This window comes from Sorex fumeus, unplaced genomic scaffold, assembly GCF_029834395.1.
Source record: "Sorex fumeus unplaced genomic scaffold, SorFum_2.1 ptg000072l, whole genome shotgun sequence".
In the NCBI taxonomy this organism is placed as follows: Eukaryota; Metazoa; Chordata; class Mammalia; order Eulipotyphla; family Soricidae; genus Sorex; species Sorex fumeus.
Genome location: NW_026606129.1, coordinates 65,719,653 through 65,747,649, shown reverse-complemented (window position 1 = coordinate 65,747,649; position 27,997 = coordinate 65,719,653). Strand labels below are relative to the sequence as shown.

General features: G+C 43.5%; 1 protein-coding gene across 2 annotated transcripts in view; it reads left to right on the top strand.

Annotated features, from left to right (window-relative positions):
* PRICKLE2 (prickle planar cell polarity protein 2) overlaps positions 1-27,997 on the top strand; it is a 185,121-nt gene that overhangs the window by 52,547 nt on the left and 104,577 nt on the right. Inside the window, exon 1 of one of the 2 annotated variants that reach the window (XM_056128960.1) lies at positions 3,704-3,823. The exons of the other annotated variant lie outside the window; for it this stretch is intronic. The gene's annotated coding sequence lies outside the window, so the exon portion shown is untranslated. Of the gene's footprint in view, positions 1-3,703; positions 3,824-27,997 lie in introns of those variants that run through there. 2 annotated transcript variants of the gene reach the window in all.

Below are 27,997 nucleotides of genomic sequence, written 5' to 3'. Positions count from 1 at the left end.
AAGCTCTCAGGGTCCATTGGTGACACTTTGAGCTGTAAACACAACGCGGATAATTTTGTGGCCTTCCGTTTTTCTACTTCAGGCCCACCTTTTGACAACTGTCTATTCCATTAGTAATTTATTCCAAAACTTAATAGTGATGGCATCATCTCCCGGTAACTACCATTAACCATTTGCTGTCTGGAAGGCTCAGGGCCAGTACCCCACTCTGACGATCATTTGATCCTCCAATCAGCCCTACTGTTTGGCCAGGGAGAGGGCTTCAAGGGCTGGGCACATGTTTTGCATGTGGCACGCACACTGGTTTCAGTCTCACTGCATGATACATAGGCTCCACCGAGAATAACCTGCAAGCACTGAGTAGTCTGAGTATCCAAACCAAAGTGAATCAAACACATTAGTAGTTCTGCAATGATAGGTACTATTATTGTCCTTCTTCTTAAATATGAGTACCTCAAAGCCCAAATCATAGAATTCACAAGTGTCAGAACCAGAATCTTACCCTCGGCAACTCATTCTACATTCCAAGTTATATTTTCACTTCTGTGAATTTCAGTCTACCCCAGGGAAGAATATTCTCCTTCACTTTTTATGTGCCAGCTTTTCTCTTTATTTATTTTTTTAATTAAAATTTTTCTTTTATTTTATTGTACTACCACAAAGCTGTTCATCACTGGGTTTCAGTCATACAATGTTCCAAAATCCACCCCTCCGACAGTGTAATTTCCCAGCACCAATGTCCCCAGTTTCCTTCCGCCCAACCCTAAGCTACTTCATACCCCTCCTGCCTCTATGGCAGGCACCTCTCTTCTCTCTGTTTCCCTTTCTCCCTCTTACTTTAGGCATTACAGTTTGCAGTGCAGATTCTGAAAGATTATCATGTGTATCGCAACGTTTCTCTTTATTGCTTCACTGTCAGTCATTTGTTAATTCCCGTTTATAATTCTCATGCTGACAGTAAATACATCAGAGTAGTGGGCCCATCTTGATAAGAGGAAACTGTAGGAGCCAGAGAGATAGTAGAGTGGTTAAGATATTTATCCTGTGCATGGCTGACCCTAGTTGGATCAATAGCACCACATATGGTGCCTGAAGTGGACCACTTGGGGTCCCTGAGCACAAAGCCAGGAGTAAGCTCTAAGCACAGCCAGTGCGGTCCCTAAAGAAAAGTGAGAAGAGAAAATTGAGGTAATAGAAAGTTGTTCATCACCACGCTGGAGGAAGATGTCGCTGTTTCCACTTAACCATTCATGGCTCTAAACTGTGTATATTTGGTAATCTACTGTTAGAAAAAAGACATTGGAGTTAGGGGAAACCATCTTTTCCAAGCTTTATGCAATGAGTTCTATGTAATAGAGACTTAACATGGAGAATTACTCATTCATTTGTTTTCCATTTCTATCAGTGAAAAGTTATTCTAGGTCCCATGATTTTCACCATGAAAGGTCTTCCGTGAGCCAGAGAGAAGCATTCTGAAAGAAGTTATTAAGCATTATTAATACAATTACATATAACAATAGACATAATTTAACTTTCCTACATTCAACAAAGAGATTCATTTGAAGCTTCAGGAACTCCAGCTGGAAGGGCAGAGCCCATCAAAGCGGGTTCTTCAGGCAGGGAGTGTGGGCAAGGAGCCGTGATCGCTGCTTTGTCCTCAGGGATGCTTCTGTGCACAGTGGAACATTTCCTCCCAGCCTCCCAGCCCTCCTCGCCCCCACCTAAGGCACGCTAGTGCTTCCTTATCAGCCATTGAATCCACATTTTTTACTTACACTCTCTTTCACCTGGTGCAGAATACTGCACAGGCAGTTTTGAAAGAACAATTGACTTTAAATCATAAGAGAATTCGGGCTGGAGAATTACGGTGGGTAATGTGTTTGCCTTGCATGGAGCCAACCTAGGTTTGATCCCCTGCACCACAAAGAGACCTCTGAAAATTGTCAGGAATGATCCCTGAGCACAGAACCAGGAGTAAGCCCTAAGCACTGCTGAGTGTGATAATTTACAAAAAAATAATAAACAGTGAAGAGGAGGATAGAAATAATGCCCATCCCAATGGACCGAAAACCCACGGTAAATTATTATTACTTAATCCAAAATATCAGAAATAGCTTATTTACCAGTGACCTGTACCAATTCCCACCAGTCCCATTCCATATTTTCACTTTCACACGCAGGACTGGCACCTCATCTCCTCAGAACACCTCATGGCTCAGAGGAGGGACTCAGAAAATTCTGATAGAATGAAAACATGGCAGGGATAAAAAAAAAAATCAGAAAAAAGTTAAGACTGGTCACATCACTATCAGGAAGCAAAGTCGGGATTCAGATCCAGGCCTCCCCAATTCTAGGGTGATCGTCGACACAGGAGCCTTTTGTTGGTGCAGAGACAGAGAGATTGGGACCCAAACTTATTTAACAAAGCTGCAGTCTATCTACGGGCCAGGAATGTAGGTTCTGGTACATTCTTGCCCAAATCCCGAGAGCTGGAAAATGCCCGTCTCTGCTTCAAGTGTCTTAGTTTCCTGGTTGCACACTGGAGAGATTGAAGCCGCTCAGCAAAACATCAGAGGATGCTTAGGCTTTGTCACCTCAGTGCTCCCCTGGAGTAGAGGTACCTGGTCAAAAGAGGGATGACTCATACATCTCTCCAGCACAAGGGGCAGGAGATCTGTTGGGGGGCAGGGGGGGTGCACAAAAATTCAAGGATGACAGGCAGAGTCTCAAAGTCAGCAAATAAGCCAAAAAAAAATGAAAGTTGGGGAAAGAGGGGGGGGAAAAAACAGGAAAAGAAAGTAGAGGCTTTTAAAGGCTCAACACAGTCTTTGGGGGGCGGGGGTGGGGTGGGGGCGGAAGCGCCGCTTCCACTCCTGGAGTCGGTGCCGCATCTAATCGGGAACAGGCGCTCCGATTGATAACTGTCCCAAAATCTGATTTCCAGGCTCTCACCAACACCACCTTGAGATAGAAAAATAGACGTGCTAGCTTTAAAGCTGCTCTTCTTCCGTGGGATATTTTTGTGCTCCCTTGGAGGTTGCAGGGCTGGGGGGCCTTCGCATCCAGCAGTGGTTTTTTTTTTTTTTCTTCCTCCCTCCCTGGCGGGCGCGGGGGGATTATTGATTGGGAAACCGAGGCTAATTTACATGTAAATAAATCTCAGCGCTGGGCAGAGGGGACCGAAGGTCCAGATGCCGCCGCGGCTGCCTTGCTGACGTCACGGCCTCATTAGCATGCGGGGGATGCGAGCACTGCAACAGCGGCTTCGCCCGCACCTCCAGCAGCTCCGCCGACGGTTATTATTATTTTTTTTGGCCGGGCTGCACATTTCCTGCTCCAGCGTCTCGGGCTCTGCGTCTCGCTGCCTGCCTGCCTGCCTGCCTGCCTGCCTGCCTGCCTGCCTGCCTGGTCGCCGCGGGCCTGGCGCAGCAGTAGTTTGTGACGCCGGAGCTCGGGGTCCGTGACTTCAGGCGGGGCAGTTGAGAACGGGGGGCTCTGGCCCCGGCGAGCGAGCGGCCCCAGAGGCAGGGCCGAAGTCCGACTTTTGCCCCCCCGGCTCGGTGGATGCCCGGCAGGGGCTCCCTCCCGCAGCGCCGCCGGTCCGCTGCGTGAACGCCCAGCAGGCTGCAGCCTGCCTCTGGCTTCGCCCAAGGTCCGGGTTCGGAGCGGGGTTTCGGGAAGATGCTGTGCTCGCCGGCCGTCCTGCTGGCGTTCCTGGACGCCCGAGCCGGGGAGAAAGTGAAGCCGGGCCACTGACCAGCTCGGGAGGGCTGGTGGAAGGCGGCTTGCTCCTCCGAGCCTGGGCATTTCATCCTCCCCGGAGGTAAGTGGGCAGAGAGTTCGCCTGCACCAATTGAGCAACAATGTTGCCACCCACCCCCCCAGGGAGGGAGAGCGGGAAAGCTTTAGCATCCTGGCTGGACCTTAGGACTGCGTCTCTTGCTTGACCAGATGGCATTTGGAGTGGCTCTCGGGAGCCTGGTGCCGTTTTGTTGCTTGTTAGGTAGTTCGTTTGCAAAGTGAGCTACCCCGGCCTATGGAGGATCCTCAAGAGATAGTTCAGTGGCAGTGCTGTAGAAACAGAATTTTTCTAGGGGAAGTCCAACTCTCCTGAGATAAGAATGAGAAGGCTTAAAGGGCAAGCCCTGGCCAGGCTGGCAAAGACCCCTTAGGGGCTCTGAGAAACAAGAATCGAACTGAGACAGGTAAAGAAATGGCGTTCCGTTTGTGGTGGTTTAATTTTAGCCAGAGCTTTCGGATTAGAAATGGTGACAAGTGCTCCAGGATATAGGAGCGCCCAGCCCTGCTGAAACCCACGGCTCCGTGTTTTCTCTGCCTTGGGTTTCTTGGAGGAATAGTCAGACTTCGCCTCTCTCTTGGTTTCCCCAAAACCGGTCATAGCATTACAAATCACCTAGGGAGGTCTTTCCATGAAATACAGGTTTTTAATCCCATTATTCTTTGTTATGTGCGTTTGGCCCATGCTGGGGTCCAATGGGATGCTCATAAACCATGAATAATCCCGGCTGGGCCAAATCACACCAGGGTAGGTGATCCATACCAGATGCGATGCCATCCCCCAGACCAAGACCAAGCAGAGCTCTTGTCTAATTTAGGCATGCAGCTGATTTCCCCAGTGAGGGGGTCTGCTGCCACTCAGCAACTATGACCACAGTCAGGGGAGGAATATATATGTATGTATACATATATATATATATATATATATATATATAATATTCACTATGCCCAGAATAGAAAGGCATGGTTGGTCATGGAGCAGGTCTTAAGTATGTAAGTTTGCAATTTGCTTTGCTTCAAACTCTCTTCCCATAAAGTGTTTTAAACCATCTCAATGAGACTTAAAGGAACTAAAGCAGCCTGGTCTCCTTGCTGGAGGCCGAATTGGCTGCTGTAATCCTGCTGCCCAGAAGGCTTACTGGCTGCTGATAGTTTTCACAGATGGATCAGGATGAGTGTCCCCGTGGGCTCCAGAGTAAGTCACAACTTTGACAGAATTACCATATTTTGGAAATTTGGATTTTAATGCCTCCTTGAGTGCTTGTAAAGGTTTTTGCCTTTCCATCAAATGGTCTTTCCCCTTGGGATTTTTTTTTTCCACTGTGCAAATTAAAACATGTTGGTTCCATCAGGCATTGCAGCCTGTAAATAGTCGTAGGTCAGCCAGAATGTGTAAAAAAGCATTGTTTGAAATGGCAAGTTTGTAAAGGTTCACCCAAACCATCTAGAGGTGAAAAAATAGAAAATATAGGTGGAAGAAGGTGCTTTCATGGAAGCTTAAGGAATAAGAAGAGAACTTAGAGGTTCTAAGCTTCAGATTCTGATGTCAGAAAGAGCAAGCCATACTTTGGGTGATCTGAGTGTTGATTTCTATCTGAAAAATGCAGAGAAAAATAGAACATATAATCCTGTAGTAAGTGTAACAATTAAATGACATGACATGAGAAGCACTTAATAGAGCGCTAGCCATGTAGTAAATGCTTCATAAATATTAGCTGTTGCTGTCGTAACAGTAAAATAGGAAAAAGTACTATCTTCTGTTATTGTAACATCCGAATCCATTGCTACTCAAAGAAACTTTCCACCCTGGTGGTTAAGTGAACAGAATAAAATAAATTATCCTGGGCTCTTATATTTTCCACCACCCTGAAAGTCACTGGGTTTTGATATAATGAAAGTCATTAGGCCCAGCAGGGGCTCAGGCACCCTGAAAGAAGGCCTCCCGGTGGTTTTGTTTTATTTTGTTTTGCAGCTGACAGGTCACATGTAGAAATCCTCAAAATCCAGATTGAAATCCACACATTTCTGGACTTCTGTTTTCAGATTTCTCTTCTGTTCCCCACTTTGCATGCAAGAAGCCTTCTTTTATTTCTTCTTTCCAGTGCAGAGATCTGGCACTTTCTTTGACATCCAGGAAGGCCTTAGAATATGTACATTCACCTGCTGGTTAGCTCTTCAGACATTCCAAGGCTAAATTTATGCCACCACACGCTGATTGACTTCGGTGTGGAGGGCGACTGTGAAGGGCTGGGGACTGGCAGTCCTGCCCATCTGACCTGGTTCCCTGCCCTGTTTGGCAAGTACTGACACAATAAATACTTCTGCCGGATTTGTGTGTCACTTCCTTCCTGCCAGTGAATATACTTCAATATGAAAATGCTTTCTCCCTTTTCTCCCAGCACCTTTCAAATTTTTGTGAAATGGGATTCTGATGCAGCAATCTGAAGGATAAATTGAAAATGAAGTAAAAGAGCCCAAGGGGCTTGCAGAAAATGTTTTCTCAGGAAACTCCAATTTGAAGCTGCTCTTCCTGGTGGCTATAGCCTTGAGTCAAGTTGTGTCTTTTGTTTTGTTTCTGTTTTTTGCTTGTTTGTTTTTGGTTTTTTTTTTTTTAACACTGTTGTGGGGCTTATCTGGAGATGCTTAGGGCCGTGGAGCATCTGGGACTCAGGTCCTCACATACAAGAAATGTACCGGACCGCTTGAGGCGCATCCACAGCCTTCAACTTCTGTTTTGCCTGGTGAATCCTATTTCCACCTTGATAACTACCCACTTTCATTGCTGCCTGATTGAAGATGTGAATTCAGTAGAATCACTTCAACCTCCGTTAACTTTAGTTTCTTGTGTGAGAATTCTAACTAAATTTCCCTGGATTCACGGGAGTCCTGCGACATGATAGCTCTCCTCCCCGTGGCTAATTCTGGAACCTACCTGGGTAGACTTCATTTCCTTCTGGTTCTGATGTTTCTCAGATTTCCCCCTCGTATTCCTAACCAGGAAACAACATGGAGTTTTAGTTTTGATACTTACTCAACAGGAACAACTGAAAGTAAAGAGAGGAAATAACTTACCACAAATAATACAGCTAGTGACAAATGCCTGTTCCCACTCTGATGCCCCCTCTAAGACATGGATTCTAAAGGCTCTGACCCAGATGGCCGTTTGCCCAACTTGAATTAGCAGAAGCCATTTACTGCCAAAGCCTCTCAGCATGGTCTCTATCTGCTCCGTTGTTGTTTTCAGATACACACCATTCAAAATGTTCTCTCCTTCACATATGAATTCTGGGTGAACTTCTCCTTTGTTTTGGAAGACCCACTAAAGCCCTTCCCTAATCACTTTATCATTTTCTTGTTGGTGGCCTATTAGACTCAGGAGCTCTGAGCCTGCGGCACGAAAAATATCTATTTTTTCCTTGAAGCAAATATTTTCATTGAAATATTCTTATTTTTATACCCTGTCAGTGTGTGTGTGTGTGTGTGTGTGTGTGTGTGTGTGTGTGTGTGTGTGCATGTGTGCTTGATTGCATGCATCTGAATGAGGCAGGGGAGAAAACAGTGGAGAAGATCACACTGAGTTTACCGTAACATGCGTTTGATCTCCACTGGGGGTCTGGCCTGTTGACTTCAGGGACTTGATTTTTTTTTTTTTTTGCCTTTTGGGTCACGTCTGGTGATGCATAGGGGCTACTCCTGGCTCATGCACTCAGGAATTACTCCTGGTGGTGCTTGGGGGACCATATGGAATGCTGGATATTGAACCTGGGTTGGTCGCATACAAGGCAAATGCCCTGCCCACTGTGCTATCACGTCAGCCCTGGACTTGATTTTTTTTTCTTTTGAGTCATACCTGGCAATGCTCAGGGGTTACTCCTGGTTATGCACTCAGAAATTACCCCTGGCAGTGCTCGGGGGACCATATGGGATACCAAGAATCAAACCTGCTTTGGCCATGTGCAAAGCTCTACCTGCTGTATCGTCACTCTGGCCCCTGACTTGATTTTCTTTTGTCCTTTGGCTTATTGTTTGAGAATTCTTTGCTTGAAGTCTGAAACCAGGAGGCTTGCTGAGGACGAGATTTAGGGAAAACCAAGCAAGGAGAAAGAGATACTGAGTGGGGGTGTGAGGAGGAGGAGAGGGAGGTGGGGACAGGCTGGTGGAGCAGCTTGGAGAATATCAGCACACTCTCCCATCAATTATGAAAGTGCGAAGCTGTAGGTTCCCTGTGAGAGAAGCTGAGACTCAGAAGACAAGAGCCTCTGTTCTTCAGCTAGAACTTCCTCTCTCCTCTCCCCATCTGGCCTGCAGAACGCCTAGTGCAGACATTTTGAATCCTAAAACTCTGCATATGGCTCAACCCAATGTGTATTTTCTAGAGCACCAGGACCATGCTTTCAAAAGTGCATTAACAGCATGTGCAAATCAAATCATCAACTGTATGCCTTCAACATAGTAATAATGTTTATCAATTATTTCTCAAATCATCTGGGGGTGTTGGGGGGTGGGGGAGGTGGCTCAAAGAGCTGCCAAAATGCTTTGCATGCTGCAGCCCCTGGTTTGATCCCTGGAACCACCTGTTCCCCCAGAACCACTAGATATGACTCAATCCACGCTCCCTACCCACGACAAACAGGACAGAAGATCATTAGTTAAAAAGAGCAGGAAGTCGCCTTTCCTGGGTGGATGTAGCAGATAAATTTCCAGCCCGTGTTTGGCTGTAAATTCTGCAAAAATCAAATGGGCTGATCCAGAGACTCCAGTTTTATGACAGCTGGCACAAGAGAGGGGACCTAACACTGCAAAGGGTACAAAATCCTGAAACATCACTGACTGAGTTTGGGATGGGAAAAAAGTCAGGACTGGACTCATTGAAAAGGTATTTCTAGAGTCAGCTTACACATAACAGCAGAGGGAACCCGCAGGGGAAAGAATAGTGGCAATTTCTGATTCCTCTCTTCATCCTGGTTCCAGTCTTATGCGTGAACCACCCTATGTTGCTGGAAAGATCATAAGGGCCTTTTTTCCTTTGGTATAAGAGCTGGAGCCCCTGCACACATGTTGACATATGTTTTTGTGAGTGTGTGTGTGTGTATGCACATGCATGCATGTGTGAACACACATATGCACACATACATATGCCCAGTGCTGGGGATTGAACCCAGAGCCTTACACATGATTGTTGCCCCCCAAGATGGCCCAGCACACAGGTGTGCCTCAGGCCTGGCTGTGACTTGAGTTGCTTGCATTCTTCTCACACTGGGAGAGACAGTACCCTGAAACCCCTCACCCCTCCTTGACTCCTTAAAACCAAGCCCCACAAATGTGATCCAGCCCTATCCGGGGCTGAAAGCAATGGGGACAGGAATTCTTTGCATTTCATCTCAACTGGGCAGGATGCCATTTTTCCAGTTCTTTTCTTGGCATCCATTCATCAGCTGTGAGCCCACAGAGATACTTTTCCACAAAAGTTCCAGGACTCGACTGAGAAATAGCTCTACTACCTTCTGTGACACAGGGTCAGGCATAGGTTATTAATGTCAGTAACTATATTCTTTGGGTAGCTATGAGTTTGTACAGCGTCTATGTGTTAGTGTTTATAAGATCACGTGGAAAAAGCTCTGTCATTAGTTGAGCTTGTGTATTAGCTGACATGAAGAATGCTTTACATACTTTGCTATAAGAAGTGTAAATTGGAACCAGAACAAAAGTACAGCAGATAATGTGCTTGCATTGAATACAGTTGACCCACGTTCAATCCCCAGCACCCCATTATGGTCCTCCAAACCGCAACAGGAGTGGTAGCCTGAGAGTGAGCCAGGAGTAAGCCTTGAGAGTTGCTGGGTGTGGCCCCCAAACAAACAAATTGTAGATTCTTATTGTAGCATTTGGATAATACTAGCTCTATGGAATAAGAAGAAAAATAAAGCTCAAGTAACTTGGCCAAGGTTATGCAAACAAGACAGCATGAGACTGGCTTTTGAACCCAGGATAATCATAATCCAAAGACTAAAATACATCTAACATCCTCTGTGCCTTCTTCACAATAAGGTCCTCTGTAAGTGCTTTCCTTTCGTCTTCTAGATTTCCTCTGTGGTCACCCTCTTTTGAGAAATGCCTCATTATTTATCTGCTTAATTAAAATCCTTTTGATTGATTTTGTAAAGTGGAAACATCCAGGAGTGTGTCAGACCTAAAACATAACTAAGTGACTTCTTTGAATGAGACTTTTTGAATCGAGGGTGAGCTTGATTGGAAAATAGTGACAGTTGACAAGTCAGAGCTGCTTGCCCATGGCAGCACTGATGAAAGCAGTGCTAAGGAATTCTACTGCGCCAAACTCATGGCCAGTGGCAAGGCAATTGACATCTAGAAAGAGAGGCCAAGATGGTGGGGGGTATGGTGCTGCCAGCAGGTCAGTCTGTACCTGTGAGGCGAGTGCATCAGCAGCCTGATGACGCATTCAGACTTCCAGATACCCCAAAATTGCCTCTGTGCCTTTGGTCAGACCCCAAAAACTTGGGGCAAAGTTTACCAAGAAAGTAAACGGCCAAAATTTAGGTATGTGGGAGACACCCACAAACCAACTCTGGCTCAGCTATATAATTGGAGGCATGGCCTCTCTGGTTCCTGATTGAGCTGCTTAATGGCCATGATCCCAGAGACTCAGAAACAAATTTCAAAACCCAGTGGCTTTTGGCAGAAATGCGTCCGGTTCTTGAAGTAGGTTATCGGTGCTGGGCTATCCCAGCGGGGAATAGGTTTTGTGCCAAGCTGCTTAATGGCCTATTCCCCCAGCAGCCCAGGTATCCTCCAGAGGCCACTAGACAGTGAGGTTTGGGCCTGCAGTGACAGACACACAGGGCCTTATGGGGTGGGGGTGGAGCCGGCCCTTTCCTCCCCATCCCAACGAGACCCCGAGTTGCCACCCACAAACAACCTCTCTGGCTCCTGATCAAGCTGCTTAACGGCCATGATCCCAGAGACTCAGAAACAAATCTCGAAAACCCATCGGCTTTTGGCAGAAATGCATCTGGACTATGCAGTAGCTTACTGTCGCCAGGCCACCCTAGGGGGGAAAGAGTGCTGTCCTTCTGCCTGCTCCCCCTTGGCGGCTTGGTTGCCACCAACCACCAAAGGCCACTGGACAGTCAGGTCTGGGCCCGCAGTGACGAGACATGCGGGGCCTCACAGGATGGGGGCGGAGCCGGCCCTTTCCTCCCCATTCCAGCGAGACCCAGAAGTACCACCCACAAACGGCCTCTCTGGCTCCTGATCAAGCTGCTAAACAGCCAAGATCCCAGAGACTCAGGAACAAATCTCAGAACCCAGTAGGTCTTGGCAGAAATCCCTCCAGATTTAATTGTTAAAATTTCAGAATTTCAAAATCAATATCATATGTTACTCATAACCACCAATAGAAAACAAATTGTCTACTGTTGCCTTTTTGGCAGATCCGAGTGTTGGGGTAAAATCCCAAATAAGAATGGTGGGTCAGGTATCAAAATATTGAATGTAATCAAAGTAGAGAGAGAGTAATGTGAAGGTCATCTGCCCCACAGGTATGGGGAGGGTGTGGGATGGGGATATACTGGGGGTTTTGGTGGTGGAGAATGGGCACTGGTGAAGGTACGGGTGTTTCATTGTAGAATGTAATGCACATGTAGAAGTCTTTCAAGACTTAAACCTGAAAGCTTTGTAACTGCTCTCACAGTGATTCAATAAATTATAAAAAAATGAAAAAAAAAAGAGAGGCCAAGATAGTTGGTTCTTATTCTATAATTGCAATACATATCAGGTTCTCACTAGAATGTATGTTTTTCCCTTTCTGGGTCTCAGTTCTCTCATTCCTTAAATGAAGGTCCTGAATCATTGATCTCTCGCTCTCTTCTGGCACTGACCTTGATGAGAGTGAACTTCAGAATGAATTCGGCCTTGACAGTGAAAAGATGTGATTTGCACCATTGGTTGCTCTTGAGTGGAGAATTAAAAGGTCAGGTTCATATGTGAACTAGACATCTGTGTTATAAAATGTGTTCAAATATAAGGAGCCATAGCCCTCCAGAGAATGGCTTGGATCTCCCTGGAGAAATATTTGACCTTTTGATGTTTCTCAGTAGTGAAGAGGGAGTGCATGCATTCTGTACAGCTCATTCCCGCTCAGAAGCCCCTGGGGTTGTCTTATGCAGCAAGTATCCTGTAGAGTTCCAGAATCCCAGACTCTTCTAGTTCATTGAGTATTATGGAAATGCAGACACTAAATTTTAAACAAACTCTTTGGTGGTACTAGTGCTGCCCTTTTCCATCTACCTTTCCAATACACTTGGGAAAGAAAATATGACTAAATTCAGAAGTCCTAGGTTTGAGTCCCAATTATGTCTTTCCTTGAGTAATCCTCAAAGAAATCCTTGGCTGCTCTGTGACTCAGTTTCTCCTTGTGCACAGTAATAAACATAATTGATAATTCACATTTAATGACCACTTACTGTGTAACAGGCACTGAGATTACTATTTTATGTGATGTATTATTTAATCTTTTTTGTAACTTTTGAGGAAGGTTTTGTTCTCTTCAGTATTCTGCAAGCTAGGCACAGTGAGGTTAAATAAATTGCTGAAGATCACAGAACTGGTCAGTGGACAGGCTGGAATTTGAATTGACACTATTTGACTCTGAAGCCATTTCAATTTGTAGATACGATACATGTGAAAGATCTTGAAACATTTTTTTGTGTGTGTAAATAAGTGTATTCATTTTATGATTTTCACGATCACAATCATCCTGTTATTCATTGATTGCCTCGAGCAGACCCCAGTAACGTCTCCTTCATCCTAGCCCTGAGATTTTAAAAAGTACCATATTCAAGGCTCTTTCAGGGTTAAGAGAATGAGACCCATCATTGTTACTGGTATTTGGCATATTGGGTACACCACGGGGAGTTTGCCAGACTCTGCCGTGTGGACAGGTTACATTCGGTAGTCTGCCAGGTTGTCCAAAGTAAGAATGAGAGTAAGTGGAGAGTGGTCTCAGCATGGTTGTGGCTGGTTCTGGAGGTCTTTGGCTGCCGGGGCTCTGCTCAGGGCGGGGAGGAAAACTCAACCCGCCCCCCTCCAAGGAGCCCCGGTGAGGACAGCCAGGTGTGGGGGCAGGAGACTCTATGATAGTTAATTTATGAATACCTAGGGTAGCACTATAGCACTGTCCTGCCATTGTTCATCGATTTTCTCGAGCAGGCACCAGTAATGTCTCCGTTGTGAGACTTTGTTGTTACTGGCTTTGGCATATCGAATACGTCACTGGTAGCTTGCCAGGCTTTGCTGTGCAGGTGGAATACTCTTGGTAGCTTGCCGGGCTCTCCAAGAGGGGTGGAGGAATGGAACCCAGGTCAGCTGTGTGCAAAGCAAAGGCCTACCTGAGATTATTAGTAGGTATTTCCCATCTAAGTTTATTTATATCATTTAAGTAGAAAAATATTTTACATATTCTAATTTATAGAAATTAAAGTCCCATTTTTTCTAAAGTTTTGGAGTTCTGGGGTGTTTGCTCTATTGTCCTGAATAGTTCAGTTAAGGAAAACTAAGTTATTAGCTAAGGAATAGTAACGTTTACATTAAAATAGATATTTTATCAACAGATCTTTAATATTAACTATAATATGTAATTAATATGAACATTTCTAATGTTCAGAGGAATGGAAAGTTCTGGCTAAAAGGTTCTAGATATTGGGAATCAAATCTTGGCTAGCTTTCTCTCTTGTTTCATAATCATCGGTTACTCTCTTCACTCAGTTTTCTGTCTTAATTTCAAAAGCACAGTTACTTACCTGAGTGAATGTATACCATGTGATCTAGGCTATGACAGTCATGTCAGTTTCTATTCCAAACAGGAATTTTTAATGAACCATTATTTTTATTAATTAGTGTTTATTTACTTATTTTTTGCTTTTTGGGTCACACCTGGTGCTGCTCAGGTGTTACTCCTCTGGTTCTGCACTCAGGAATTACTCCTGGCGGTACTTGGGGGACCATATGGGATGCTGGGAATCCAACCTGGGTCAGCTGCGTGCAAGGCAAATGCCCTACCCTGTTGTGCGATCACTCCAGTCTGATGAACCATTATTTTTAGTGGAAGTCAAAAGGGGTCGATTGTGACCTTCCTTTGAGTTTGGTATCTGTCACCTCATCAGACACTGTGCTACTATCTGACAGAAAAAATTGGTACCTTTCTTCCTTCATTCACCCCCTATTTTCCCCAACTATTCAATTTACAGAGGAGAGTTTTTTCCAGGGGGTATTAGATTATTATTACTTGCATGTGTCCTCATGTTTGGATTCCATTTCTAGAAATATCCTGACCATAAGGCAGATATCTAGACCCTGCACCACAGCGTCTTCCTCTCCCTTATTTATTACAAACCTCACTGCCATCATCGCAACATTCTTCCCATCAAACCCCAGTATAAGCTCAGAATCCTTTCTGTTGTTGTTTGTCCATTTGGTGTTTTTGTGTGTGTGTTTTGTTGTTTTAAATTTTAGTTTTTTCAGGCCACGCCAGCAGTGCTCAGAAGCTACTCATGGCTTTGTGCTCTGAGGTTGCATCCAGTGGTGCTGGAGATTGAACCCTGGCCTCCCTCATGCAAAGCACGTGCCTAGCTGGTCCAGCTCACTCACTCTAACCTCAGAATCCTCTTCCATGTCACATTCCTCTACCCATCTGTTATTGTTTGTCCAAGAGGTTTTATGCTCAAAAACTCCCTTGACGTTGGGTCCCTTTTCAGTTTAGTAATCGCATCTTAAACATTCATGGATTACTTCGGTGTGCTGAAAATAAGATACTTTCTATTTGTTCTACGTTTTACTCTTCTTCCCTAAAGAGCAGAGCCTGTAGGTTTACTGAAAATCTTGGTCGAATTTTTGGTTAATTAAGGTTTTAATAGATTTTTCTTTCTTTCCCTGGGATGTATAGCCTCTAGTACTGATGAAAATGGTGACCATTCTTAAAGGCTTCTGTCACTTTTCATTACTAGTAATGGACGGTCTTTATCCAGTTTTCCTGCTAGGATGCTCCCAGAGGAACGCCTTCCTTACAATGACACACAGTATTTCTCTCAGCCTCCTCTGCACAGCCGAGCTAGTCGTTGGCTAGGTGGCCAGAGCAGATGGAGTGACTACTATTGGTTCAGCAACTCCATTGCTCTCCCCTGACAGCTAATCTGTCAAAACTCAGGACTTCATTGAAATAACTGCCTTAAGCCTACTACTTGCATTCGTGTTCCTTAGCTCGGGTCTGCCCCTACATCACTTTCCCCCACCTCCCGCACGCGCGTGCACACCCTCCTTTCCTTTCCCTCCCATGGTTCCTGTGCAGGTTGGGCGCTTGGAAACGCTTGCCTCATTAGGAGGTAGGGTGAAAAAGAGAAGCAAAGAATTCACATGTTCTTTTCTTGACAACAAGATCTTAGCTTTTTGCTAGAATGACTTTAGGAAGATGATTAGGTGGACAGCAACCTAATCCGTGGCTTGATTGATCCGACTGGCTTGAACCTGCTTTCTTCCCACTTTGTCGATTTGACAGTCTAACCAGACTGCCCAAACACCGATGGGATTTGCCCTTCTGCAGCTTAAAAATTGCTTTAGATTCAATGCCACTGAATTGCTGAGATTCAGCATCCTAAGTGGTAAGTATGATATCATGTGCTATTTTGGATTTTTAAAAGAACATTGCAGAGAGTGAGAAATAGAACATCTGCAAAATACAAGGCACTGTCTCTGCCCTAGGGGAAGTTTCAGGAAGGCTTTTCTATTTAACCAGTTCTCTGAAACAGGTGTTTTCAATTTATTTATTTTTATCTGTTTGGGGGGGGGGCGAGGTTTGGGGACACACCCAGTGGTGCTCAGGAGCTGTTGCTGGCAATGTGCTCTGTAGAGTCCCTGGTAGTGATCTTCAGACTTATGCAGTGGCAGGGATGGAGTTGAACTGGTGTCAGCTGTGTGAAAGCCAAGAACTTTAAGCCCTGTACTGTCTTTTTGAACCATAATGCCTTTTATAAAACTTGGGATTTGTGAGTACCAAAGGACCAGTGAAAATAGACAAACTTTAAAATCAAATGCAAAACTTTCTTTTAATGTATATTTATTTTTTTAACAGAAAGTCTCCTAACTTTTATCAGATTCTTTTTTGGGGAGGGGATGTTGGGGGACACAGTTATCTGTGCTCGGGAATCATTCCTGGTGGACTTGGGGTAATACATGTGGTGTCCGGGCACTGAATCCAGGTTGGCAGTGTGCAAGACACGTGCCCTACTTCCTGTATTATCTCTCCAGCCCTGTTTTATCAGATCCTTAAAAGCATAAAGTCACACTGGAAAAACTCCAAAGGTTAACATAGGACTGGAAAAAAATGACCCTTCTGCCCTGTAGGACTGTAACACTTTTTTTCTATGACACTCAGAAGCTAATGACAAATTCAATGAAGCTAGGAGAAAAAATGCCTTGTTCTCTTACACTTTATTTTATTAAATTGGGTGGAAGTGGGAGGCAGGGACTGAAACCAAGGTTATACACATTCAAGGCCCCCAAGCTACATCCCAAATCCTCCTTTCCATGTTACATAGGAGTAAATTGGTGTCTATGTCTCAGATGCCAGGGCCACAGGAGTACTTGTTCCTACTGTCTCAGGTACTTTAATATTCATTTAAGAATCTGCCCATTATTGTGAACATTTTTACCTTGGGTTAGATTAAGGCTTTACAGTTTTTCTGCATTCAAGGCGTTCTTTCAGATGTTGAATGAATTAAATTTCCATACAGTTATGATACACTTCTTGGTCAGTGTCAAGAATAAATATGTTCTCCTCCACCATAATCTTTGGCTTTTGCATACTTCTATTTCTTTTCTTTTCTTTTTTTGCTTTTTGGGTCACACCCAGCAATGCTCAGGGGTTACTCCTGGCTCATGCACTCAGGAATTACTCCTGGCGGTGCTCAGGGGACCACATGGGACCATATGGGATGCTGTGAATCGAACCCGGGTTGGCTCCATGCAAGGCAAACGCCCTACACACTGTGCTATCGCTCCAGCCCCCATTGCATACTTCTATTTAAACCAAAAGCAAAGTTATCTTTGTTGTAGTTTTGATATAATATAAATCATGTGGTTTACTACACTTTTGGTATCATTATAACAATATATATTTTAGATGTTGCAAAAATAAATATGAAAAGGAAACCTATGGGTTGACTGTACCTTATTTGCATACCTAGAAAGGGTTCTTAGCCCAATGGTTAAGACAGGATAAGCTTCGTTCTGGCCTATGCATTAGATATTCAAAATTTTAAAGAGCTACTCATTTGGTATTTGTTATTCTAGATTTAAGATATGATCCTTGGCCATATGGAAGTACATCTTGTAAGATATACACACAAGTATAATAGTTTTGGATACTGACAAACATTATAAAATAAATTTGGGTTGGGAAAGGAGGTTGAGCCATACCCAGTTGTGCTCAGGGCTTATTTCTGCATCAGGGATCACCATGGCAGTGCTCAGAGGACCATATGTGATGCCAGGGATTGAACCCAAATCTTTAGTATTTAAGGTAAGTGCATTAACCCTTTAGAGCCACAAAAGGAATTTGAAGTGTAATATCAAAGAGAGTGAATGAAAGGGGACATGGATTATTTTTATAAGATCAGTGAAGATGTTTTTCAGTGATAACATAAATAATGAAAAGTAGGCCAACTCATGAAGAGGTGAGGGAAGGATTTTTCAGACAGAGGAACGACCCCTACAGATCTTAAAGATCCTAAGAGAGGAGCAGCCTTGGCAACTTTAAGTGAAATAATTGGTCAACATGACAGAAGCATGGTAGACAAAACGGGAAGCAGAATAAAATGAAGCTGGAAACAGAGGGGAGGGTTAGATTTTTGTAGCATCTGTATACTAGGACTGAGGAGTCTGTACTGCATTCGAATTTCAGTGGAAAATTAATAGGCACTTTAAGGAGAATTGGATATTTATCCCTGTGTATAAATAATCCACTGGTAGAAAATAGATTCTACAAGCTGTAGGAAACATGGAATAAAGAAGCTGACTGTGTGACTAGAACTTAAACAAGCGTTAAAGAAGTTCCTAAGACTAGAAGAGTAAGATGTAATCTTACTCCAGAGTTACTCTCACTCTAGTGTAGGCAGAGCTAGTTCGAAGAGAGAATTAATAACTAAGACTCAGTTCATGCACCAAGGATTTCATTACTTATTTGGACTATTGTTCTTTGTATCAACTACGCCCAAATTGTGTGGGTATTGAAATAGCCAACAACATCTGGGGATAGAGGAGCATCTGGGGCCATACTTCCTTCAACCATCACCTTGTCAAATCTGAACATAGCTATTTGTTAAGTGGTTTTAAAGTTTGACTCCTGTAGCCCATGTGAATTCAATTCATCAAGGGCTTCTTTCCAACAAAACCTGAAACCAGGAAATGTTGTTTTTCTTCCATGGAATTCCCTCTGTCTCTTCATTGCTGCAAAGTGAGGAAACAGGTTGTAGTTTGACCCAAAACTGCAAAAAGCAAGAAATGTTGATAGATCCAGCTTAAAGAAGAGACATCGGTGTCTTATTTGTTTATTTGTTTGTTTATGCCTTGTTCCCTATGGGAATCCCTGGGGAATTTGTTTTGTTTCATTTTTACTCCCTGAACTTGACTGCAGTCATATCTTTTCTGAAAATATTGTCTTTCCCTGTTGTGTCAAAGTCAGAGTGAATTGAGGGGCTTTACCTCCTGTGTCAGTACTTGGTAAACATTCAACTGCTTGATGCTTTTGATTCCCAAATCCACAGGGGTTATCTGGAGCCTTTGGCCTCATTCACAGAGGAACATGGATTTCTGGGAAGGGTTTCCTTGAGTCCTTTCAGCATGGACATTAAAAGGCCCTTGTTAAGTTTTGGAGGGTGTGACCATTGCTTGAATCCCCACAAACCAAGCCCCTGAGGGATGCTCTTGCCAGCTGGCCTACATCCACCCCAGAGATGGCTGGATTTCAGTGATTCTCTGTTTTTGGAACTGGCCGAGTTCCCCTGGATGAAAGGCGGTCAAATATAAACTGAAAATGTTATTAATAAGCAGCCACTTAAGAATTTCCTATGACTTGCCAGTGATTTGGGGGCCTCTAGATATATAGGGAGAAAAACACAACTTGTTTTACATGGATTAAGGGGCCACTGCCCAGTCTGAAGAGGCTTCAAAGATACTCAGGTGTTTGTGAAGGGTTTCTGGATCCCAGCAGAGCCAGACTTGCCATTTCTGTTTTCATCATCTCAGGCTGTGGGGGCTTAGTTCTATTTTTTCACTTTGGTTTTCCCATTTATAACATGAGATAATAATTTTCATTTCATACTTTGCTTAAAGATTCCATAAGGATACCTGAAAAGTACTTAGAGTGAAATCTGGTCTATAGTCAGGAATGATTTTGTCAGAAAGATTGGATGGGAAAATCATATTCAAAAAGTAAAACTAAACTGACATGATTTCCTCTGGCTCTTGGAGAACATGGTAGATTTGGAGCTGCAGATAACGCAGCAGCCTCAACACATGTCTTCTCTGAGTTTTACTTTCTTCACCTACAAAGCATGGCATAACAGCCCTTGCTGTTTTGACTAATCTTGTAGAGATATTCATCAATTTAGAGAGACACCCAAAATTTGAAGTCCATGATGAACTGTAATGTCCTTAATGAGTTCTGGGTCATTAGTTTATTATGTATCCTGCTTTATTGTGCCTTGGTAAGAGAAAAAGATCATTTATATCTTTGAAATAAGAAAAGGATAGTAAAAGAGAAGTGATCTCTTGGTAAGAACAGTAATTAAGTCACTTTTCTCAGTCCAAGCATACTTTTTGAGTGGACTCAGTGTTTAATAAAAGCTTTCCAAAAGGGCTTATCTATCACTCTTCTGTTTTCCATAGATGGATCTTCATCCTAACTGAAAATATTAGTAGAATCTAAATTGACTTTTGGAACGTAGAAACCATAATTACCTTGATGTTTTATTTTCTATCTCTATATATAGTACAGAGCCTACCATCTTGGCACATGATCCGCTTTTACCATATCAGGAGTGCTGTGTGTATCAAGTTATTAAATCCCATCAATGAAATGGCAGAGTTAGCATTCCAGCCCCAGTCACTCTTCCTGCAGAATTCAGACCTTAATTCACTGCACTGTATATACACTGCCTTTATACATTTGGGGAACATTCAGTGCCTCAGATCTTATCTGCATGCTTTTTGCCAACTTCTTTCACAAAACAGGTAGAGATTCAGCAAGTACTTCAGCACAGAATTGAGAAGAAAAAGGCAAACAAAGGGATTTTTGTAAGGCTTTCAGTCTTTGCCTTGAAGTTTAGTTGGAGGTAAGGAGCGTTCCATTCACTCTGTGGTCAGTGCCTCTGAAATGATTCCCCTGAGGGTCTTGTTTGGAAAGGAAGAGTTCTTGGAACTTGCTCTGGCAAATGTCTGCAGGAGCAGAAATATACATACTGGAAAATCATGGTTAGCATGTGGACAAAGTGGAGGGGAAGAATTTTTCCAGGAGTAATGCCTATTCTCCTTGGTTTATTCTTAGTAGGGCAGTGGTCCGAGAGGCAGCTAAGGAAATCAGGACTTCTCTAGATGCCCATAGCCTTTTGTGGGCATGCAGTGATGCAGGTAGCACTGTTGCCATGGAGACACCCTCAGTGGCCAAGCTCTCCTTTGAGGGCTCATTCTGTCTTCTCATCTGCATGCTGAATCAGCTAGCTGTGTGTTTGGTAGGCAGATTCCTCCCTGGCCTACAAATGCTTTTATGATAAATTCGGAAAGCTTTCACAAGGACTGAATCTGTAGTTTGCTGGCTGTCATATTGTCCTCTCACACTCCTCTCAGTATCTTGTTGAAACCATGGACTCGCCTCTCTCCAGGGCTTTGGTTCCCTTCGGGAACAGTCTTTCCTTCTGTTCTTGTGTGTTTCTTCGACCCAGTAATATTTGGCCCATCTTCCTTAAGGAAGCCTTCCCTAATCTCATCAGGAAATTCCTGTACCACGATATGTGGCACATGGGACGATGTCTATTAATAGTTGACCTAACAACAAAGTTGCAATACAGTCTTCTTTGGCTTAAAACTTAATTGGTAGACATCAGTGTTAAACAGAAGTTACAGCAAGAGAATAATGAGGGCCTGAGAAATCGCGCAGGAGGTTAGAGCTCTTCCGTGGCATGCTGCTGACTGGTGTGATCTCCCGTCACTGCCAGGAGTGACCACTGACCACAGAGTCAGGGGTAAGCTCTGAGCACAGCTGGGCATGGCCCAACTTGCCTTCCTGCCCCGTGCCCCAAAGCAATAGTATAAGAAAGTTATAATGAAATTCTGTGCACTCTTCTAGACTTAGATCTGTCAACTTCTATCTTGTGTTGTGCTGTTTCTTCTCTCTCTCAACCCCCTTACACATATAGTCACACAAGCTTGTATTATTGCTGAAACATCTGAGAAGAACTTCTAAACATCATCCTCTACTACATATATTTCAGCATCTATTTCCTCAGAAATCTCTTAAATATTGTCAGTCCTCTTCACCTTGACATTTATGGCGTGCTCTTTGTAGCATTCTTTTTGTGTCCCAGTCAAAGACTTCTTTATCTGTTTAATTTGATGCCCTTTCAACATCTACTAGAAAGTACAACCTACAAGATGCTCAGTGAGTCATTGTTTCAATGAATGAAGCTGAGGGCAGAAAACAGAGCTGCCATTCCTCCCTCCCCTTTCATGGGATTCCCTATCCTAGAACACAGTGGTCCTTGGTTCCTGCCACAGTAGGCAATGCATTGTGTTGTTTGAACCTGCTTGTCTTGCATGTCGAATGGAACTAAAGGGCCCTGGAGGAGACATCACCCTGTGACTGTTGAGAATCGGTAGTGAACAACCTTTGCTTCCTAAACTCTCAAGTGGCATCTCCAAGGAGTGTTCTGCGCCATCTCCCATAGATCCTCTCAATGAGATGAGTCACAGGTGCCCAGAGCTGGAACCTGCTCGTTACCTCACCTCTTGGCATTATTCCCTTCCCTGCTTCCTTTCTCCAGTTCTCTCAGAGGACTTCTTTTCCTGGATCATCTCACCAAGTTTTCATGCTCTGATACCTTCCGAGAATATGATGCTGGGGAAACCCCATTGAAGACAATGCCCCCAAGTTACTGAGACTTCAGACTGTCCGTTGAAGTGTATAAAGAAAGATGGTCATAATCTGAACAGTCATTCAGGAAGTTTGTTTTGAGAAGTATATGGTGTCCCACTGCTCAGAAGTGATTCCCTAAATGAATCAAGTCGGGACTATGGATAGTTCTCTGTCAAAATATAAATTGACATATTAAGAGAGGAAACAGCTGCCATTGAAAATTATCCTCCATCAACTTTAGCAGCACATCAGAGGGAGAGAAACGCCTCTTGAGGCAGATGCCCAGAGCCACGGGAGCCCCTGCAGTGGGTAGGGAGGTGGAAGGGTCAGGCCACACTACCCTCTAGCCTCCAACCCAGCCCGCCTTGTCCCTGTCCCCACTTTTGCTTCTGTGTTTATTAGGAAATCATTTTTCCTTTCTCACAGAGATAGGGATCTTGCCTCCAGACATGGCGAGTGTCAAGGTTCATGCTTGGGTCCTTCAGTCAGAGACTTTCCTAACAAAAGCGGGAAAACAAAGTATTGTGCCGCCTCGGGGTGGTGGAGAGTCTGGAGCCAGGAAGACTGTAAATAACAGGATATGCTGACAGTCAAGACTGGGATGCTGGAATTCTCCAAAGGGAATCAGGGAGAACCGAAGCACTTGCCTCCACCCACTTAGGTGTCTCTTGAATTTCACATCCCTCCTTGGGCTTCGGGAGCAGCAGCAGTGGCTGAGCCAGTTTGGGCACTGTCATGCACGCAGACAATACTGGGGTGCGGGCACTTGCTCCTTAAAGTGACTCATGCTTTTTCCCCACCTCAGGACCTTGGTATTTGCTCTCCCTCTGAGCAGCTCTCCCTCTGCTTTTTTCCTCAGAGCAGTCCAATCGTGTAGTCACCACTCGGATGTCACTTTTGAGGTTGGGGCATTCTGATCTCTCATCTCCTGCTTGTGTCCACCATGATTCTGAAAAGTTGGTCCAAGTGCTTGCTTCCCTCTAGACTCTGCACTCCAGGAGAGTAGAGATAATCTCTTAATTACTGCTCTATGATCAGCTTCTCAGTCCTGTCTCACAGCCCAGGTTTTACAACTCTACTTATTCCTTTTTATTTGTTAGTTTGGGGACCACACCTGGCCGACCTCAGTGCTGACTTCTGGCTCTGTGCTCAGGGACCACTCCTGGCAGGACTCAGGGGATTGTAGGGGGTGCTAGGGATTGAACTTGGTGAGCCATGTGCAAAGCAAGTGCCCTACCCACTGTGCTATCGCTCCAATCCCAACTCCTTTACTTATTCTTGATAGGATTCTTTCAACACAATACTTGGATAGATGTACCCGCTTCTAGTTCCTACCGGTACACTTAAGTACAAGGTAATGTCTTTTTGGCTGGTAACATTTATTATCTCTTGCTTTACTTCCTTTGGAGAAGCCTGCAGCCCAGGAAAAATTCTTTTTCTCCCCCTTTACATTCTAAAGCCAGGGGAAGGTATTCCCTAAAGGCAGAAAATTCAGAATGTACGTTGGTCTCACTTTTGGCAGGGGCTTTATTGCAAGCATGTGAAAAGTTGATCCTCACTATTGAAACTCAAGGAAGTGAGGCAACAGACTGAGAAAGTCCATCACCTACTAGGTGGAACCGTGAGCTGATTTGAAGTGGCGAACATTATTGCAGCACTGAGAGAAAATAGCTGATGGACATAGACGAATTCATAGCCAAGCTGCATGGTTTGAAATTATCCATGCCTCATCTCTCCTCACTTGCACAGACAATTGAAAGCCGATAGCCATTAAAATCTAGTTTTAGATACTTTTTTTTTAATCTGCGGGACCTAACTTAATTTGGTGGTACTTACTCATATGTATATGTGCAATTCCCATGTTGCTGAGCATTTCCATGCTATGTAAATGCCTTCTTGATCCAGCCATAGGGCACAGCCCAACTTTTCTGGAGTGAATAAGACACATCTCTTTGCTAAGAGCGCTGTGTACTTACGTGGGTGGCTCTGGCCCAGGTCTTTTCTTTCCAGGCCAGAGTTTTGTCTCTTGGTACTTGCTGATGTGGAACACGGAAAGGAATCTGGCCTCCAGTTCCTTAACACAGAGGAGAGAAGGGCCAGCAGCTGTTTCTGGTTACAGCGATTATCTCTGGGATTGTGACTGTTTTGAAATATTTTTCTTCGTCTTATCTGGAAGTCTCAATTTTTTTCTTCTACATTGTGTATTTTTTTTTCTTCTTTTTCCCTCCCTCCATAGGATAAGGAATCAGTGACTCTAAATTTTAATAAGGAGACACAAGTTTCCCCCATTTCCCATATTAAAAATAAAAGGAGTTATTCTTTCGCCTTGAGTGAAACTGAAGTCATGGAATTATTTAAATACCTCAGACACATCTGTTATATAGCAAAAGCTATGGAGGACTTTGGGCTATTTTATCTCTTCGTTGTTCACACAAGTGTATTTCTCCCCACTTGATGTTAGCTGCTAGAAGAATTACAATGTTAGGAACATAATTCTCCATTGCTTATCAATCACTTGATTTGTGTTGGGGCTGAGCTGCTCTTTAAGCAGTCTGTCCTTTGAACTTGTGCATGAAAAAAAAAAGATGGTCTGATCTTGGCCATGGACTCGGCAGAGAGCAGCATAGAAGTGGAAAATACACAAGTAAAGCAAATGGAAGGACTTGCGATGAGATGCTATCCTGGTGTTCATTGTAGTCCTTCTTCTTCTCAGTGCTTTTTCACTGCTCTGCCCCACTGGGCACCCAGCTGTGTGGCCCAATGACTTAATGGCATGAGCACTTTCGACATGGTGGTTAGAAGATGGGTGGGCCTTCAACCCGGTACATTGCCCAGCAATGCTGCCCCCCCGGGGAGTGTTGGGAGAACCCATGCCAGTTTTCACGGACCCTCTGACCTAAAGGTTCCCTCTCAGCAGTAGATTTAGCCTCAGAAGAGCATCCCTCAAGGGTTCTCAGAAACACTTGGAGTCCAGGATAACAGGCACTCCTGAGCCCATCATAGACCGAGCAACCCAGTCCTGGAGTACCTCACCCATCCGCAGGCATTTCCATGGCATGTTTTGGCAACTGACTATCTAATTTCCCATGACTAGAATCATTATTATGTGCAGAAATTCATAATTAGAAATCATTTATCTCTTAAAACTGTCGAAAATCTCTACTTCCTTTCCATTACTGAATTATCCAGCACCTGCTTCCTATTTTGATGAAGTGAGCTTAATTCAGTGATTTATGCTGGTTCCCAAACTTTCATCTTTGAGTCAGTAGGACCTCTAGAACACAAAAATACCTGGAGTTTGGGAAGAAGATTGAGCTTGAGAAAAACTGGGCACAGGGTTTCCTTCTTTTATAGACACTTAAGCAGCTGTTTCATATATTGGGTTTCTACATAAGAGTATTTTTAAAAATATTTTTAGTACAGGGGGCAGAGTGAAAAGAGAAAGGAGTGAATGATGTTTACAGTCCCACTCAAATATAGATTTCTATTGTTTTGCAGTGAACTTGTCAGAATTGCATTATAAGGAAAGACTCCTTTTTTTGCCTTCATTCTATCACTTTTCACACAAAACGCTGGCGGGGTTCAGTACTGTAAATAACCTGTCAACGTTTCAAAGATGAGACTCACCCCACACCCCATCTATTTATAATGAATTTTTTTACAGGAGGTAGGTTAATTGATTTAAAAAAAAAAGTCATTCTCCAAATAGGGGTGATCAGATGACAGGTGACCAGCCTGAATGACCAGATGTGTTGATTTTTTTTAAAAGCCTTCACCTGCTTGTATTGTGTATTCTCTGTATTTTCTGAATGTGGAAGTGTATGTGGAAGTGAATTACTGTAGCTTTGGGGTTGAGAGGTGGGGGCATTTGCAGAGATGGTTGCAGGGTAGAAGGAAGGAAGGAAAGGAATGCGGGATCTCCGCTCTCTGAATCCTGCCTTATTCCCTGGAAACCTGTCATTCATAAATCCAATTATGTGGAGGTAGACTGTCAATGCTGACAGAATGAAACCAATGCATGATTTATATGGTGGGGTGTTTCTTTGTTTTCTTGTTGTGATTTTTTTTAAATGAATCCTGCTTTACTAGGAGGTTCTATTTTCATGGATTGGGCTTTTTTTTTTTCTAAATGCCAAGTCCTAAATTCTCTACACACTCCTGAAAAGCTTTAATCAGTGAGGTGGAAAAGAAATGCAGGGGGTTTCTGTGTGTATTTTGCTAAGAGAGGGAGAGAGAATGAGGATCAAGAGAAATAAATCCTTTTGGCTTTACCTTTTTGAGCATCTGGATCTTGGGGCTCGTGTTTATAAACAGAGATTATTAAATTAATCTTTCCAAAGGCTGTCATGGAATACTGAAAGGTTGACAATTCTTTGCAAATAAAAACTGCCTTCCCATGGGGGTGCCTGTTATTTATAAATGAGGAATGAATGACAGGCAACTAACAGGGAAAATACACAAGGTCCTCTTGGTTTCAAGTCATCATTTTTGCTTTCTCAGTCATTTTTTTCCCTTCACTCTTTGGGTTGATATTTCTGAATGTGTGGTGCAGAGGAAAAGGGCATCCTGTGTTTGGAAGCAGGTAAGCCTGCCATAGGTATTTGTTTTGCATCAGGGATCAGATCCTACTTTGTTCTGCTGGCTTAACTAGTTAGGATTTACTTTGATCATGCTAATTAACCTCTTTAAACCTTTGTTTTCTTCTCCGTAAAGTGGGGGTGATATTACCTTTCTCATAGGGTTAGTTTGCTTACTTGAGCTTCTGTAAATAAGTTCTAAGACAGGCAAATGCTGAGTGGTCTGCTCATGTTGGCCCCCACCAAATCCTGATTACCTTTGTCTTCCTTCACAACTCTTGTTCTCTGTAGTCTTAGCACTGTTCATATACTATATGGTTGAATCCCTTGCTTTCCTTATTGATTATTGTGTATCTTTATGCATATATGTGCGTATATGGCCATATATGTCCTACATATGGGTCATTAAAATACATAGTATTTATATATGTACATAGACACATACATACACCCGGGCGCACGTGCGCGCGCACGCACACACACGCACACACATATACACAAAAAAAAATATGTTTCATGATGGCAGGGATCTTTGAGGGGGAGGCTTAATACCCGAGTGCTTAGAGCAATGGCTGGAAAGGGTAGGTACTTAAGTGGTGAATGGGTAAATAATGCCCTTCCTGCCCTCTCCTTCCCTTCCTCTGATTGTGCTTCTGCTCAGTGAGACTTTTCTGGACCACGCTCTATAATTCTGCTTTGCTTACTTCTTATCTAGTTCCTCTTCCTGGAGCTAGATCGTTAGAGCATGTCCACTCAGCATTAACTGTTAAGCTCTTCCTTGTGTAGCTGAGTAGAAGAGTTTTATTGATGAATATTCTGGAAATAGGACTGTGTAAGACCTTTTTTAAAAGAAAGCATGACTTTCTAGTAAAAGCCATTAGTCACCAAAGAGCATCCTTAATTTACTTAAGCACACTGAATTTTTTTCCGTAAGTCATAAACTGGCAAAAAAAAAAAAAATCCTGGAGGGGAAAAACACAACTGCTTCCCAATATTTCTAACCTCTTTGTAGTAGCTAATTATTAAAAAGCAAAGCATTGCTGTTAAAATGAGTATGAATTATTTTTAAAAGCAGCAGTCAGTGTTTGGATGGAACTTCTTTGAGTTTAGAGATGCAAACCAGATTCAAGTGTGCATTCTGTCTACCTATCCAGTTTGAAGAAAAGCAGGAAGTGAGGGATCTGACAACTGCCTAACTTGGACCAAACTGGCCTAAACTGATTTTGTTTAATTTGGTTGTCAAAATTAAGGCACAAGTTATGAATAAAGACCAAAAAACGGATTATCTCAATTTACTCAGAATATCATTTGACAAAGTCCAATAGCCTTTTACCTTAAAACACTCAAAAACAAGCATAGAAGGAAGCTTCTTTAACTTGACAAAGGACATTTTTATTTAAATCCCATGGCCAAATACTAATGG